The 5,519-nt window shown below is 52.4% G+C and overlaps 1 non-coding gene across 1 annotated transcript; it reads right to left on the bottom strand.

The window, feature by feature from the left end:
- Positions 1–4,528: 4,528 nt before the first annotated feature.
- LOC147690179 (signal recognition particle RNA) lies at positions 4,529–4,826 on the bottom strand. The gene has a single exon (XR_015300222.1).
- Positions 4,827–5,519: the final 693 nt, after the last annotated feature.

Here is a 5,519-nt window from a genome sequence, read left to right as displayed (position 1 = left end):
TCAATTAACACCTCACTAGCCACCTAAGAGCAGGAGCTGGGAGAGTGGAAAAAACTGGTGACTCTTGAGCCAGGTCCTCATGCAGCAGAACTCATAGGGTTTTGGTGAGGAGCCAAAAAGGGTAAACTTCGCATGCGGCAAGTGTTTTTATATACCAGTGTCTCACATGAGCCTGGGGAGTTTACGCCAGGGGCGGCTCCTCTGCTAAGGCAGAGATCTTCGGTCCACTGTTCTCAGAGCAGGAGAAAATAAAAATAAAATGATAATAACCTTGTTATTTTCATTTTATTTTTCACTACGGGTTAGGGCGGGGCTTTGCATGTTCCCCACCAGGCATTGCAGCATTTGGATTGGCTTAGGGGAGGGAGCCTGGGAGCTTCCTGTTTCAGTAACCGAAGTTGAGGAGAAACAGTGGCGTCAGAAGGGTCCAAAGCTGAGGAGAGACAGTGGCCGGCAAAAGGTAAATGTTCTTTTTTTTGTTCCACCACCTCTGTTCCCGGACAGCTGTCACTGGTTTCAGCATCATCTGACTTCACTTCCGTCTACCTATTCTCACACGGAAGTCATTTTCTGATTTGTCTGTGGCAGGCGGAAGAGACCACCAGAAGTCTAGGATCAATGGCATCAGACAGGGTGGTGGTCCCCATCCTGGTACTGCCTACCAGTGTCTGTGCCCTGCCGCGCCTCAGCTTCCTTTTTTTCGAATAGGTGTTTCAACAGGGATGTTTCTACCACCAATTTTATTTAGCATTTTAGTTGGTAGTGCAACTGGTAATACAGAATATCAATAATATGAATATTAGCACCCGGAAAAGCCATAATCTCGACAGAATAATGTTTATTACTAGCAAATAAGGCATTTTAGGAGTTTTAATCTCTGTTGAACGATGTGGAGTTGGGTTACTGATAGCAACGATTTTGCAAAAGCAAAATTTGGGCCATTAACATAGGTGGATTTACTAATATTTGGCATGAGTGCTTGTGTGAACAAAAGCAGTGCGTGCAAATGATAGCATCATTCTACACCGAAAGTTGACCAAATAAATCCCTCAGCACAAACCAATATTTACTAAAGTTAGACAATGTAGTGCATGCTCACACTGAGTAGGTAATTAGTGCTGAATGAAGCAGGACTCAAACAATGGGCGACAGTGGAAGCATGCAAAATTGTGGTATTTTTCAATGGAGAACAGTTGTAATTTTTTATAAGAATACCACTCAAAGTGCCTTTAGCCGGCATCTTCAAGCCATTTGTACATGAGGTTATGATATGTGTACAGTGTGCAATAAAATATTACTCGGCTTACTACCCATATACAGTTCGCTGTGGCACCACGCCATTTGGCATTTAACATCGCACAAGCACCAAGAGATGTTTCTTTGCACTACGGATATCGGCATGGTCGGGAAACATGTTGCAAATTTGGCGCTCAGTACTTTTGGCAGTTTGTTTAATGCAGCACATGATGTCACGCAACACAACGCAGCAGCTACGTTGCGTGACAGGGAGAGAGCAGGACAGAGCCATATCTTCTAAGCCAGGGGTCTCCAAACCGGTCCTGGAGGGCTGGATCCATGCCAGATTTTTAAAATAACTACATGTATCTCAATGGGGATATCCCAAAAATCTGGCATGGATCCGGCCCTCCAGGACCGGGTTCTCCTCCTCTGTTGCCTATCGCAGGCGCACAATCCGGCTACCAAGTGCCAAACACACACCTTTGCACTATAGTGCCTCCCTATGTCTATCATAACTTTTGTACTGGAAGGGGACCCCTCCACTACAAAATGCTATGCTTAGACAATCTTTAACACGTTTTTCACTCTGGATGTGTTTTGTACACTGCTGCACACATACAAAGTCAGAAAACTTTGAAGAAATAAAAACATTTCTCTTTTTAACACCAGCCTCAAAGAGGCATACATTTTTCGAAGCAGAGCCCTTGCTGCAAATGTTAGTAAATAGGACTTTGCGTCAAAAACCATGGGTGATGATATGGAAAAACTCACATATCACCCATGGTATGCCCTTTGATAAAAAGCAACTCAAAGCTGTGCAAAGCGCTACCTTACGTTACCTTAGGGCTACTTTCCAATGCAAATATGGTTTTGTGTTGGGAGCCCCAAAAAACATTTTGCACCTGTTTGCAAACCTAGTGCAAAATGTTACTTTATCTTCCCCCTAGTTTCATGCAGTACAAAAATTGCATGAAGATTAGTACATCATAGTTATGTTGCCCATGAAATATAGGGGGAGATTTACCATTTTTTCACTTGGAGCACTGTAGCAGCCGCAAATGCCCCGGTTACTTACTGGTAATCTTCATTACTCCGAGTATAGTCTTCCTCGCCACATGACTTACATAGTGAGCTTCTGCTCCATGACAGAACCCTCCAAAGTAAAAAAAGCCTCCCACCCCCTCCCAACATGGCCGACCAGTCACACCTGACCTCTATAAGAGGCTGGCCGGCCCAACCAACAGCCTGAACTACCAAGCAAACAATGAAGCCGATAGCCAGACAGGGAGGGGGGGAGGGAACTCATGTGGCGAGGAAGACTATACTCGGAGTAATGAAGATTACCGGTAAGTAACCGGGGCATTACCTCCTCGTTAGTCTTCCTCGCCACATGACTTACATAGTGAGCAAATACCCAAGCCAAAAAGGCTTCATTGACCACCATAAGAACAACACCACACGGTGATGCAGATAAACCAACACAAGGTTTATACAGTACAATGCAAAGAAAAACAGGAATAACCTCAAACCTGAACCAAGACATAAAGTAAAGGCCATCAAGGAGCCACAGCTCCCGCACTCAGAACGGCCCCAGCGAAGACCCCAGGGACAGAACCACCCAAGACAACGCGATAGTGTACCATGAACATGTGGGGGGACGACCACGTCGCCGCCCGACAAATCTCCACAGTGGAGACACCCTTGAAGGGGTCCCAGGGCACAGAAACACTCCTCGTGGACCGACCCTGGACCCCCGCCGGCACCACCGAACCCAGTGAAGCATAGGAAAGGATGATAGCCTGTTTAAGCCCACGACACAAGGTGGAAAGAGAGGGCATGCGGCCCGCATGAACTGGGCCGAAAGTCACGAACAGGCTAACACACCGGGAATGCGAAGACGTGCGCTCAAGATAAACTCAAACTGCATGCCGGACAACCAGCAAGGACAAGGAAGGATCCGTGTCGGGGGAGAAAGAAGGCAAAGACACCTCCCGAGCCCGGTTCACCAGGGAAGGAACCATGGGAAGGAGACGGGGGTCATGACGGAGAAGCAACCTGTCCAGCAAAACCCGCAAGAAGGGAGGGGAGCGGAGGCACGACCCCAGCTTGCCCATTCGTCCAGCAGACACCACTGCCACCAGTAAAAAACCACCTCAGAGGTGAGAAACCGCAAAGCCACCGAGGCCAGGGGTTCAAAGGGAGGACCCTGAAGGGCTCGTAGAATGAGAGGGAGATCCCAAGGGGGAGACAGGTAGATCGTCCGAGGGCGACGGAGAAAACAACTCCGGAGCAAACGAGCCACCAGGGGACCCAGCCCGTCCAAATCCGGACTGCGCAAGGCCCGCAAGGCCGCCCACCGGGCCCTCAGGGAGGAAGGGGCCAAGCCCAAGGAAAACCCATCAGCAAGGAATCCAAGACCCTCAAGGGATCCACGGAGGCGGGGTCAGCCCCCAGCAGACCGCACCAACGCGAAAAAGAAGCCCAGTGCCGGGCATAGGAAGATAAGGTGGAAGACCTGCGGGAGCCTTGCAGCAAATCCACAACACAAGAAGAACAACCCCGAGCAAGCAGCGATACCCGCTCCAGAGCCAGGCCTGCAGATGGAGCCGGCGCAACACCGACTCCGTGAGCGGGGGGCCCTTCAACGGAAAGGGCAGATCCGGGATCGGCCAGTAGGCCTGAACCGCCAGCTCGCAAAGGAAAGGGTACCAGGGGCGGCGGACCCAGCCTGGAACCACCAGAAGCACCCTGGCTCTGTCCAAGCGAATCTTGCAGAGGACCCGGGGAATCAGAGGGAACGGGGGAAATGCGTACAGCAGACCGGATGGCCAAGTGAACGACAGAGCATCCACCCGTCATACCCCCGGACCCGGGAGGAGAGAGCAGAACTTGGGAAGGAGGGACGAGTCCCCGTCCGCGAACAAATCCACCAGAGGCAGACCGAAGCGAGACACCAGGCGTTGAAACACCACCGGGGCCAGGGAGAGACAAGGCAACGAAGGAAAAATCCGACTCAGTCGATCCGCCTCCACATTGTCGGACCCCGGGAGAAAGACAGCCCGAAGAGACAGGACTGACGCCTCCGCCCAAGACCACAACTCCTGAGTCAGCAACCAAAGGGAGCGAACCCTGCACCCCCCCAGAAGGGAGACACAGCCCCACACAACCTGGGAGACAGTCCAGACCAAGACATGGTGACCCCGTAGAGAAGGAGCAAAATTGACGGCAGGCCAAGAGGACCGCCACAACTCCCGATAGAACGAGGAGCAGGGTGCGGGCAGGCGAACTTGAGAGGCTAGGTCTCACTATTTTTCTCAGGCTGTGTGACACCTACCGCACACAGGTGCCGACCTGCTACCGATGGGCATGAAAGCTGTGGCCAGCTCTGTTTCCAGCCTGGGTCGGTGCACCACTCAGTACACAACCCGAAATTCTAGAGTACCCCTCTAGAACACCACATAGATACCCAACGTAGCATGGACACCCGATCAACACAGCTGAGTGCAGCCCAGAACCCCCGAGCTCAAGCAATCCACAAGCCTCAGCCTCCCAAGTAGCAAGGACAGGCACACGCCACCATGCCCGGCCTAACGACCTGGAATCGACCCAGCGCCCAAGGACGCCCCCCACCCAGCCGAGGAGGCACGGACGTGACCACCCAGGACGGGGAAACCAAGGAGGCAAGACCCCCGGGGCGGCGAGACCCCATGTAGGTAGCAACCAGGTCCGACCCAGCATAACTCCCGAGAGCAGACGAGATCAGGAGCTAGTAGGGAGGTACGGCCGCAGGCCTCACCAACCAGCCAACCCCACACCGAACGAAGCAGAGGGGAGGACCGGGCCCAGGCACACGACCCCCGAAGGAGGACAGGCCCGAGACGGGCACAGAAGGGACCACTGTACCCCGAGCAGGGAGCCGAGGAAGGGGATCCAACGGAAGTACCCGCAACTGATAGAGGAAACCACCAATCGCAGAACCGGAAAAAACCAACCGGCCACTCAGACCAACCCATGGGACATGGAAGGAAGGGGACCAGAAACAGCAGCAAACCAAACACAGAAGCGCGGAATGGCGGGATACAATCACACACAACCCAAAACAGGCCTAATACATCCCAGAAAACCCTCCAGAGCAGACAGAGGAAGGAGTAGATGTCCGAACCCCCCGAGAAGGGGGGACCCCGAGGAAGTCCCGCAAGACAAGCAAGACTGAACGCCGGCCAGCAAGTCCGAAAAACCCAAGACCCGAGACAGACACGTCCCAAGCCGGGACGAAACGG

The sequence above is a fragment of the Lissotriton vulgaris genome, chromosome 9, assembly GCF_964263255.1.
Source record: "Lissotriton vulgaris chromosome 9, aLisVul1.2, whole genome shotgun sequence".
In the NCBI taxonomy this organism is placed as follows: Eukaryota; Metazoa; Chordata; class Amphibia; order Caudata; family Salamandridae; genus Lissotriton; species Lissotriton vulgaris.
The sequence above is the reverse complement of the archived record's forward strand: the minus strand, read 5'-3'. Positions and strand labels throughout refer to the sequence as shown.